Here is a 12714-nt window from a genome sequence, read left to right as displayed (position 1 = left end):
AAGGAGAGAAACATCAATGTGTGGTTGCCTCTTGTGAGTCCCCTGCTGGGAACTGGCCTGCAACCCAGGCATGTGCCCTGACTGGGAATCAAACCATGATCATGTGGTTTGCAGGCCCATGCTCAATACACTGAGCTACACCAGCCAGGGCTGCTTATTCATTTTTATGGTGACTTTTGATAACAGGACATCTTAATTTTGATGAAGACTAATTTATTTTTTGTGTCTAGATAATGTTTTCTGTGACTTATCTATGAAATATTTGCCTAACTCTAAGCAACCAAAATATTTGCTTACATTTTTCTTAAAAGCACATGGTTAAATTTTGGGTTTAGGTATATGATCCATCTTAAATCATTTTTGTGTTTTGTTTGAAGTAGACATTAAGGCTCAATTCTTTCTTATGCATGCCCACTTTTCTTTACACCAATTATTAAACGCTTTCTTTCCCTTATTAAATTGCCTTGCTGTCACAATAAAAAATCAAATGACCACAGACTGGAAGATTTTGGCAGAGTAGGACAGAGAGGATTCCGCTTCCCCCGACACATGGGAGAAAAACCTGGCTTATCTGTGGAGGAACACGGCAAATAGACAATAGTGCCCCAGCATATAAGAAAATAGGAGACAGAAATTGCAGCAGACACTGAAAGAGCAGGTGGTGAAGAGACTGCTGCAGGACAATAAGATCTGAGGGACCAGCGCGGCAGCCTTGGCCTGTGCCCGGTGCCAGGGACCCTGTGCCCGGTGCCAGGGACCCTGTGCTGGGTCTGCTGTGGACTCTTTGGGAGCCGAGGGCTGGCAGCAGGGTCCTTGGGAAAGAACCAGGTCATCAGCTCCCTCCCTCTCTGGCAACACCGCAAGAGACCTGTTTGCTTGAAGTTTCAGAGAGGGGAATGGACATGAGGAGGCAAACATAGGGGGGGCCATGATCACCTGTGGAGTCTGTGGTTGCTGGCTTGGGAGAATTGAGGGTCATAGTGTAGGGCTATGACCCCGACTGTCGCTGGTCTGGCTGGAGAATTGAGCTGAGTTGTGTGGCAGGATTAAGTGGGAGAAATTTCTCGAAAAGTAAACTGCTTGGGGGATCCTCCTGTGACAGCCACTTAGCCTACTACCAACCCAGACTGGCAGTGACCATGAAGTTGGGTGGAAGGCCTGGCATTTCTTGCAGCACTGGGGAATGTCTGAGCCCAAGCCTGCAGGACCAGGAAAGCCTGGTCAGATGCAGGTGCCCACACCCCAGCCCACAGCTATAACTCCTGGGGAAAGAGCGCTCTGAAGAAGATCTACGTTCCTTGTATGGGGCACTGGGGAGAGGCACCAAACTGGATATTGGGAGAGTACTCCCGAGACTGGCTGAGTACACCAAGAAGGGAGAAAGGCCACACCAATTAACCCCTCAGCCGTCTTCAGCTTATGAGACCAGTAAAATAGGTTTAGCCAGATGGAAAACAAAAAAAAGGTGTTTTTTTAAGTAATCTTTTATTTTTAACTTTATTATTGTTTTATCTTTAAAGACCTTTCTTCTCTCTTTTCTTCTTTCTTCTTGTATTCCTTCTTCCTTTCTTTCCAAGATTACCACTTTTCCTCCCTTCTCCTGCCTTTTTTTTAATACCCACAAATGAGAAAAAACTTGGAACTGCAAAAAGACCAGAGTTGGACACAAAGAGGGGGGCATCCCAACAGTAGTGACAGAGAGAAAAATTTCAATTTGCTATAGCAGAAAAACTTAAAGTTACTGCATATTTGTATTATTTTTTCACTATTTTTACATCTTTTCTTTTAATAGCATCTTTGTATTTCTCCCCTTTCTGCATAGTCTTCTTTGCCTTGGCTGGATATATTATATCACTTGAGAGGTTTCTCCGTTCCCTCATTCATAGTGTATTGCTAATTTACTGTCCCTCTACCTGTGATCCATTAGCACACTATTGAAGGTCTGATACTCCCTATTCTTGATATCTCACAGACTCTGTCATATGATTGTTGCTCTGATATTATTGTAAATAATAGCTGTTCCATACTATTGTAAATAATACACAACACCCCTCCCAGATCTCAGCCTACTTCATAGTTTTCTGAACTGTATTACTGTAGTGGTTAATTCTATTCTCTCACACACTACACCTATTTGCTATCCTTTACTCTCACCTTTCCTCAGAATCTGACCTCCCGCAACCTCACTGCTTTCTAGGTCATACTCACAAAGCTTCCCTCCTGAACACAAGTCTTACCTTCTTTCCATCTTTTCTAAAAATTGCTAGTTAGGTTGAAGATTACCATTATCACTATACATAGCCAAAGGATCTCCTACCTCTTCTCTACTGGCTGCTAACATAAATATCATAGAATACTCTCTTGCTGTCATAAACCACATTGCCTTCCCCTCCAACTAATCACAAAAAAAAGAGTAGGTTGAAGCATTGAACACCAGGATACCCACTGGAAGAGGAAACCCAGCAACAAAGGAACCGCCAACAGATAACAACAGAAGAAGGTGAAGGAGAGAGTGGAAATCACACAAACCTCAATCAAACACCTATCTGGAAATATAATTAAGCAGTGGGGAAACTACCCAGTGCAAACAACTGAACAAGAACAAAAGAGAATCCTCAAAACATTGTACATGCAGGAGAACTAACTTCAACACAATCTGCCCCCTCTAGCACAACAAATTAAAACAGGTGGTGGACAGAGGGACCATCAGTTAACCTGCTGGTGGGAAGGACCCACAAAAGGAAGACCCCAAAACAACCAAAACCCAAAGACAAACACAGAGCGAAGGTAAAGGACAGCCCAAGACAAGTGATCTGGGGAAATCAAGGAGACTACATCACTGAATCTCACAGGTATTCTACCACAGAAGTTCACACATAAACCCAGGGAGTAAAAACCGATCAATTTAAAAAGCTGAGGCTAACAAGAAGAGTCTCACAAACAATGGGAAGACAAAGAAACAACCCCACAATGAAAGGAAAGGAGGAAGCCTCAGAAAGAATGCTAGGTGAAATACAGGAAAGTCAGGTATCAGATACTGAATTCAAAGCACTGGTTATCAGGAAGTTCAAAGAGCTCGCAATAAGCTACAAGAAACTACAGGGGAATTACAATGAACTCACTGCAAACTATATCAACATGAAAAAAGAAATAGAAAGTATCAGCAAGGGCCAAGAAGAAATGAAGAATACAATTTCAGAATTGAAGAACATGGTGGAAGGAATCAAAAGTGGGATCAATGAAGCAGAAGCTCGGATCAGCTAGTTGGAGGACAAACTAAAAAAAAAAACACACAAAAAAACAAAACAAAAAAAACTCCTAGAAAGGGCAAGAAAAGGAAAAGAGGCTCAGAAAGAGTGAAGAGGGAGTAAGATAAATTCAAGAATAGAATGTATGAAATGTAAAAATATCTGAATAATAGGGGTACCAGAAGGGAAAGAAGAAGAACAAGAAATAAAAAATCTATTTGAGAAAGTAATGATGGAAAACTTTCCTAATTTGATGAGAGAAAAAGTCACACAAATCCAGGAATCATAGAGAGTCCCAATCAAGGGGAACCCTAAGACGCCCACTTCAAGACACATCATCATTAAAATGTCAAAATTCCAAGGCAAAGAGAGAATGTTAAGGGCAGAGAGGAAGAAACAGGAACTAAAATAAAGGGAGCCCTGAAAAGGCTAGCAGCTGACTTCTCAATGGACATGCTGTAATCAAGAAGAAAATGGCAAGAAATAGTCCAAGTAATGAGAACCAGAAACCTGCAACCAAAGCTACTTTGTCAAGCAAGGCTCTCAATAAAGATAGAAGGCTAAATAGAAAGCTTCCAAGACAGAAGAAGTCTAAAAGAATATGCCTCCACCAAACCAGCTCTGCAAGAAATACTAAAAGGACTGCTTTACGGAAATGAAAGAAAAGAGAGAGAGACAGAGAGGAACACAGGGAGAAAAATGGCAATTAATAAGTCCCTATCGATAACAAACTTAAACGTAAATGGATTAAATGCTCCAATCAAAAGACATAGAATAGCTGAATGGATAAGAAAACATGACCCACACATATGCTGCCTACAAGAGTCTCACCTCAAGATGAAAGACCTACACAGATTGAAAGTGAAGGTCTGGAAACAAAATTTCCAAGAAAGTGGACGGGGAAAAAAAGCAAGGGCAGCAATACTCATATCAGAAAAAATATAATTCATAAAAATAGCCATAGAGACCCAGAAGGTCCCTTTGTAATACCAAGGGAAGAATCCACTAAGAAGACATAAATATCATAAATATATATGCACCCAATATAGGAGCACCCAAATACTTACATAAAATCTTAAAGGACTTCAAGAAAGATACTGACAGCAACACAATATAGTATGGTATTTTAACATCCCACTGTCGAAAATGGTCAGACTTTCTAAACAAAATACAGGCAAAGATATTGCAGCATTGAACAACACCCTAGAGGAAGTGGACTTAACTGTTCCTCTCAAAGAAGCTAAATACACATTCTTTTTAAATGCATATGAAACATTTTCAAAGACAGACCACATAATATGAAACAAAACAAGCCTCAATAAATTTAATAAGAAAATTGAAATCATCCCAAGCATTTTCTCCAATCACAAGGGACTGAAACTGAAAACCAACCCCAAGATAAAAGAGCCAAAGCATTCAAAATCATGGGGATTCAATAGCATGATGTTAAACAACAAATTGGTCAAGAATGAAATTAGAGATGAAATCAAAAAGTTTCTGGAAATAAATGAAAATTAACTTGTGACAACCCAAATCTTATGGTACACAATAAAGGCAGTCCAGAGAGGGAAGTTCATAGTGATGCAGGCCTACCTAAAAAAAGGTAGAAACATTTCAAACAAACAACCTAACACTGTGCTTACAAGAACTTGAAGAACAAAAACAAAGACAGCCCACAGCAAGTAGGAGGGAGTAAATAACCAAGAGCAGAACAGAATTAAATGACATAGAGACTAAAAGCACAATTCTAAAAATCAATGAATGCAGGAGCTGGTTTTTTGGAAAAGATAAACAAAATAGACAAGCTTTTAAGCAGGTTCATCAAGACAAAAAGAGAGAGAACCCAAATAAACACAATCAGAAATGAAAGAGGAAAGATTACAACTTACCCCACAGAAATATAAAGGATTGTAAGAAATTACTATGAAGAACAGTATGCCAAGAAATTTGAAAACCTAGGTGAAATGGAAAAATTTCTAGAAAAATGCAATCTTAAAAAACTCAATAAAGAGGAGGCAGAAAGCCTGAACAGACCATTAACAGGAGATGGAATTGAAGCAGTAATAAAAAAACTCCTAACACATAAAAGCCCTGGACCAGAGGGATTCACAGGAGAATTCTACAAAGCATTTAAGGAAGAGCATACCCCTGTACTTCAGAGACTATTCCCCAGAATCCAAAATAATGAAAAACTCCCAAACTCTTTTTATGAGGCCAGTATCATCCTATTCCCAAACCACATGTGCAAAACAGATAAAGAAACAGCAAAGAAAGAAAACTTCAGGGCAATATCGCTAATGAATGTAGACGCTAAAACCCTCCACAAAATATTGGCAAACCACATCTAACAATACATTTAAAAACTTATACACTATGACCAAGTGAGATTCACCCCAAGGATACAAGGATGGTTTAATATTTGCAAATTAGTAAATGTAATACATCACATAAATAAAAGCCAAGATAAAAATCACATGATCATATCAATAGATGCAGAAACTGCTTTTGATAAGGTACAGCACCCATTTATGATAAAAAACACTCAGCAAAGTGGGAATAGAGAGAGCATTCCTCAATATAATAAATGCCATATATAAAAAACCTACAGCCAACATCATACTCAATGGGCAAAAACTAAAAGCTTTTCCACTAAGATCAGGAACAAGACAAGGTTGTCCACTTGCACCACTTCTATTCAATACACTATTGTAAGTTTTAGCCACAGTAATCAGTTGAGAATAAGTAAGTAAAAGGCATCCAAATAAAAAAGGTGGAAACAAAACTATCATTGTTTGCAGATGACATGATAGTGTATATAGAAAATCCATTAAACTCTGCCAAAAAACTGCTGGACCTAATAAATGAATTTAGCAAAGAGTGAAATACAAAGTCAATATCCAGAAATCAAAGGCATTTTTGTACACCAACAATGAAACAGCAGAAACAGAAATCAAGAAAATATTCCCATTTGATATAGCAAAACAAAAAAACAAACAAACAAACAAACAAATGAGAACCTAGGAAGAAACCTAACCAAGGAGGTAAAAGACCTGTATGCAGAAAACTACACAACACTAAAGAAAGAAATCAAGGAAGACACAAACAAATGGAAACATATACCATGTTTCTGGATTGGAAGAATTAAGATCATCAAAATGTCCATAGTACCCAAAGCAATTTACAGATTCAATGCAATACTTATTAAAGTACCAATGGCATATTTCACAGACATAGAACAAACACTTCAAAAATTTATATGGAACCATAAAAGACCCCAAATAACTGCTGTAATTTTGAGAAAGAAGAACAAAGTAGGAGAGAACACAATATTTGATAGCAAACTCTATTACAAGGCCACTGTAATCAAAACAGCCTGGTATTGGCATAAAAATAGGCACATACACCAATGGAACAGAACAGAGAGCCCAGAAATAAACCCAAGTCTCTATAAGTAATTAATATTTGGCAAAGGTGTCAGTAACATAAATGGAGTAAAAATGTGCTCTTCAACAAATGGTATTGGGAGAAATGTTCAGCTAAGTGCAAAAAATGAAACTCGAGTACCAACTTACTACATACACCAAAAGAAATTCAAGGTGTATAGAAGACTTAAATATAAGCCGGGAAACCATTAGAACCCTAGAGGAGAGCATTGGCAGGAAAATCTCAGATATTTCACTTAGCAACATTTTTACTGATATGTCCCCTAGAGCAAGGGGCATAAAGGTAAGAATAAACAAATGGGATCTCATCAAATTAAAAGCTTCTCTATGGTTAAAGAAAACAGTATTAAAATGAAAAGAGAACCAACTGTATGAAAAAATATATTTGCCAATGATACCTCAAAGTTTTAATATCCAAAATATACAAAGAACTTACATAACTCCACTCTAAGAAGACAAGCAATCTAATTTAAAAAGTCGGTGAAGGACTTGAACAGACACTTCTCCAAGGAGCACATACAGAGGATCCAGAGACACATGAAAAGATGCTCAATATAGCTAGCTATCAGAGATATGCAAATTAAAACCACAATTAGATACTACTTTACACTGGTCAGAATGGCCATCATAAACAAAGCAACAAACAACAAGTGTTGGAGAGGTTGTGGGGAAAAGGGGACCATAGTTTATTGTTCATGGGATTGCAGACTGGTGCAACCACTATGGAAAACAATACAGAATTTTCTAAGAAAACTAAATATGGACCTGCCTTTTGACCCACTAATTCCACTGCTAGGATTATATCCTAAGAACACTGAAACAGCAGTCCAAAAGAACCTATGCACCTCAATGTTCATAGCAGCACAATTTACAATAGCTAAGAGTTTGAAGCAACCTAGGTGCCCAGTTGTAAATGAATGGATCAAAAAACTATGGTACATATACACAATGGAATTTTATGCTGCAGAAAGAAAGAAGGAGCTCCTATCCTTTGTAATGTCATGGGTAATACTAGAAAGCATTATGCTGAGCCAAATAAGGCAGGCGGTGAAAGACAAATACACTATGATCTCACCTTTTAACAGGATGCTAAACAACAAAATAAACAAGCAAGCAAAAAATAACTAGAGGCACTGAAATAGAGAACAGACTGACAGTCACCAGAGGGAAGAGGGGACGGATTTTCAGGGGGAAAAGGGAGGGATTTACAGGAACTAGTATAAAGGTCACATAGACAACAATTAATGGAGGTGAACATGGCAGGGAGTTGGGAGCACTGGAGGGGTGGCTGCGATGCAAGTAAAAGGTAGAAAACTGTACTTGAACAACCATTAAATAAAGTATAAAAAAATAAAATGACCATTTCAGTATGGCTATATTTCTGAACTATGTAATCTGTGGCTTGATGAATTTGTTGATCATTATGTCTAAACACTCTTCATTACTGTAGTTTTTCAATAAATCTTGAATTCAAATACTGCAAATTCTCTGACTATCTTCTTGTATTCAAGAATGTTTGGATACTCCTGTCTTATTTTCTATTTCTTATCTTTATTGATATTCTTTTTTCAAAATCCTTTGATATAACTTTGTTATTTTAATAGCTTCTTAAGTTGAAACTTTATATCATTGATTTTATTCTTATTTGTTTTAATGTTGTTCAAGTAGGGTTGTCTACATTTGCTTCCCACCTCTCCCCTGTACTCCAGCCATCTCCACCTTCCTGCCCTGTTTCCACCTCTTGGTTTTGTCCATGAGTCCTTTAGAGTTGCTCCAGAAAACCCTCCTTCCTTTACCTTCATTATCTCCTCCCACCTTCCCTCTGGTTACTGTCAGACTATTCTTAATTTCAATGTCTCTGGTTATATTTTTCTTGATTGTTTTGTTTGTCCATTAGGTTCCACTTATAAGTGAAGTCATATGGTATTTTTCTTTCACTGCCTGGCTTATTTCATGTAGTATAATCCTCTCCAGTTCAATTCATGCTGTCACAAAGGATATGAACTCCTTGTTTCTTTTCTGCTGTGTAGTATTCCATTGTGTCAATGTACTATAGTGTTTGGACACACTCATTTACTGATGAGCACTTAGGGTGCTTCCAGCACTTGACTATTGTAAATTGTGCTACTATCTGTACATAGAAAATCACATAGATTCAACCAAAAAGTAATCACCTAATAAATGAATTTGGCAAAACAATGGGATATAAAGTCAATATTCAGAAATCAATGGTATTTTTGAAATGAAGTATCAGAAATAGAAATCAGGGGGGAAATTCCCATTTGATAGAGCAACAACATAAATAAAGTATCTAAGAATAAACCTAACCACGGAGGTAAAGGACCTTCACTCAGAAACCCACACAACACTGAAGAAAGAAATTAGGAAACACACAAACAAATGGAAGCATGTACCATGTCCATGGATTGGAAGAATTAGCATCATCAAAATGTCCATACTATCCAAATCAATCGCTATTAAAGTAAAAATGACATATTTCAAAGACATAGAACAAATAGTTCAAAAATTTATATGGAACCATAAGTGATCCCAAATAGCTGCAGGAATTTTGAGAAAGAAGAACAAAGTAGGAAGTATCAGAATACCTGATATCAAACTGTATTACAAGGCCACTGTAATCAAAACTGCTCTATATTGGCATAAGAAGAGACACATAGACCAATGTAACAGAATAGGGAGCCCAGAAATAAACCCAAGGCCAATTAATATTTGACAAAGGGCACAGCACCATTAAATGGAATAAAAATAGCCTCTTCAACAAAAAGTGTTGAAAGGCTTGAACAGTTACACGAAGAAAAAAAAAGAAACTTGATCGCCAGCTTATACCATATACAAAAATAAACTCAAGATGAGAAAAAGACTTAAATATAACTCATGACACAATAAATATCCTAGAGGAGACATAAGCAGGAAAATCTCATATATTCCACACAGCTATATTTTTACTCTTATGTCCTGTAGAGCAAGGGGCATCAATAAAAATAAATAAATAAACAAATGGATCTCATCAAAATAAAACGCTTCTGCATGATTATAGATAATTGATTTTAAATATTTTTTCCAATATTTAAACCAATTAAAAGCACTGAAAAAGCAAAAAGGTAAAATCTTCTTATATGAATCCCAGAAACTTTATCATGCTATATTTTCAATATCATTCACTTCAAAATATTTTGGATTTATCTTGTCTTATACTTTTCCCATCGTTATTTAGAAGTTATTTAATTTTCAACATTTGATGTTTTATTAGATGTTGTTATTTATTTCTGATTGTGGACAAAAATACAGTCTGTATGTCACCAATCTTTTTAAATTAATTGAGGATTTTTATGAGTCAGTGTGTGGTCTAGTTTGGAATATACACCTTATGAACTTTAAATTATTCATTACTCCAAGTGTGTACTAACTCAAAGCTTGGGAAAATCACCAGGGCACATACTCTTTGATATGTTCTGAATTCCAGTTTTGACTGTCCATACTAATTAGCCTGTGAGAGCTTATGTTGTAGTTTTCTATCTCTTAGCCTATCACTTGAGAACCAGCAAATGCCTTAAGAGAGAAAGCAATACTGACTGTTGAGCTCACCTCCCCATGTGTTCCTTCCCAGTAGGGTCTTGTTCGCTTACATCTTCTTAATTTGAAAGCCTTATGGTGCTTCAAACATCTCTCTTAAATATATTTCATTGAGTTTTTCTAGTTTTTCTCAGCAGTAGGGCTGGTGTCTGATACAAAGTAATCTGCCACAGATGGGGATTGAATTCCTTAACTTTCCATAATAACATGACAGAACTATCAGACTTCATAATTCTGAGTTTTAGGGCTTTTTGATTAAAGTTAGGAAAAAAAGTTTCACTTATTCATTCACATTTTGGGGTTATTATTAGTAATTTGTAATGGATCATTCCATCATTTGAAAAACTCTAGAACCACATAACAAATAATATTTTATTACTTAAAAAACATGAAATTATCAATACTTCTTTGAATGGCATATAAGAAAGTGCAAAGGAAACTTTATATTGTTATTATATATGTACAATTTCTCTAGTAATATACCCACAATATGAATGTCAACTTTAAAACTGATCACTTTAAAAATGTTTTCCAAGAAACTCGATTGTTTATGTTGCATTTCAGATTCTCGCTTTATTGTGGTTTTTATCAATTTGAGGGAAAACAGCTTTCACTCCAGTTGGAGGTATAGGTAGATATGCTTGGTCTCCTTGCACAACAATAAGAAGGACCACAACTAACTTCAAAACAAACAACAACAACCAAAAAAAAAGAACTGCCAGAAAATTGAGCTATATGTAAGTCGGCAACTAAGGGTGCAAAGAAGAAATAGTCATCCAGATGGGTAGGAGGGGTGGAGCCAGGGGGCAGGGCAGAGAGGATGTGGTGTGGTTGCAGTGAGGCTGAGGTGGCCAGACAGCAGCAGCAGTAGTTGGCAGAATGTGTGGTCCTACATTCATGAGTGGCAGATAAAAACTGGGGTGGGAAGACATTTGGGAAGCAAGAGATCCCAGCCCCAGGCCAGACCGCTCAGCCCAGAATTCCAGTGCTGGGAAATAAAACCTCATAACGTCTGGCTGTAAAAAACAGTGGAGGTTCAGGTGGTTAAAGAAGCTGCTGATCTCTCAGGAGAGTCCATTTTAAAGACCCCCATTGTCCTAGAATGTAGGGAAACCCACCCACTCTGGGCACAACTACCAGGGCATTAGCTACAAGAGTGACAGTTGTACATGAGAAGTGGGTGAAGTGACTGGAAATGGGGCAAGGGCCAAGAAAGCTGCACTGCTCCCTCTCCGACCCCTCCACCACATACAACATCACAAAATGGTGCCAAAGGGGGTTGCCCTGCCCTGGTAAACACTCGAGGCTCTGGCCCTCACGATGTAATGGATGTGCTATCACAGGGAGCCAAAGCAGCTCTGCCTAATACACAGAAATTAATACAGGGAGGCTACCAAATTGAGGAGACAAAGAAATATATCCCAAATAAAAAATATATCAAACCTCCAAGAAAAGACTAAGTGAAATGGAGATGGCCTACCTATCAGATACAGAGTTCAAAACACTGGTAGTAAGGATGCTCAGAGAACTCACTGAGTGTGGCAAATACATAATGGAAGAAATGAAGGCTGTACTAAGTGAAATAAAGAAAAATCCACAGGTAACCAACAGTGAAGGGAAGGAAATCAGGACTCAAATCAAAGATTTGGAACATAAGGAAGAGATAAACTGTCAACCAGTACAAAATGAAGAAACAAATTCAAAAAATGAGTAGAGAAGAAAAAGACTCCGGGGCATCTCCAAAAGTGCCAACATCCAAATCATAGGGATGACAGTAGAAGATGTACAGCAAGGAAGCAAAAAACTTGAAGAAATAATGAAAATAAACTTCCCTGATTTGATGGAGGAAATAAACATATAAGTTCAGGAAGCACAGAGAGTCCTAAACAAGTTGGAGCAAAAGAGAACCACACCAAGACACATCATAATTAAAATGACAAAGATTAAATATAAAGAGAACATCTTTAAAAACACCAAGAGAAAAGCAGAGAGTTCCTGTAAAACTATCAGCTGATTTCTCAGAAGAATCTTTACAGAGAAGAAGGGACTAGCAAGAACTATTCAAAATAATGAAAAGCAGGGACCTACAACCTAGATTATTCTATTTATCAAAGCTATCATTTAGACTGGAAGGGCAGATAAAGTGCTTCCCAGACAAGATAAAGCTAAAGGTGTTCATCATCACCAAGCCTTTATTATATGAAATATCTAAGGGATTTATTTAAGAAAAAGAAGAAGATCAAAACAATGAACAGTAAAGTGACAGTAAAGTCACAACTATCAACAACTGAATCTAAAAACAAACAAACTAAGCAAACAACCAGAACAGGAATAGAATCATAAATATGGAGATCATTTGGAGGTTATCAGCTGAGAGAGGTAATGTGGATAATGGGGGAAAAGATGTAGAGATTAAGGAGCATAATGGA

Source organism: Sturnira hondurensis, unplaced genomic scaffold (genome assembly GCF_014824575.4).
Source record: "Sturnira hondurensis isolate 20B ecotype Veracruz unplaced genomic scaffold, ASM1482457v3 Scaffold0006464, whole genome shotgun sequence".
In the NCBI taxonomy this organism is placed as follows: Eukaryota; Metazoa; Chordata; class Mammalia; order Chiroptera; family Phyllostomidae; genus Sturnira; species Sturnira hondurensis.
Note: the sequence above shows the minus strand (reverse complement) of the source record.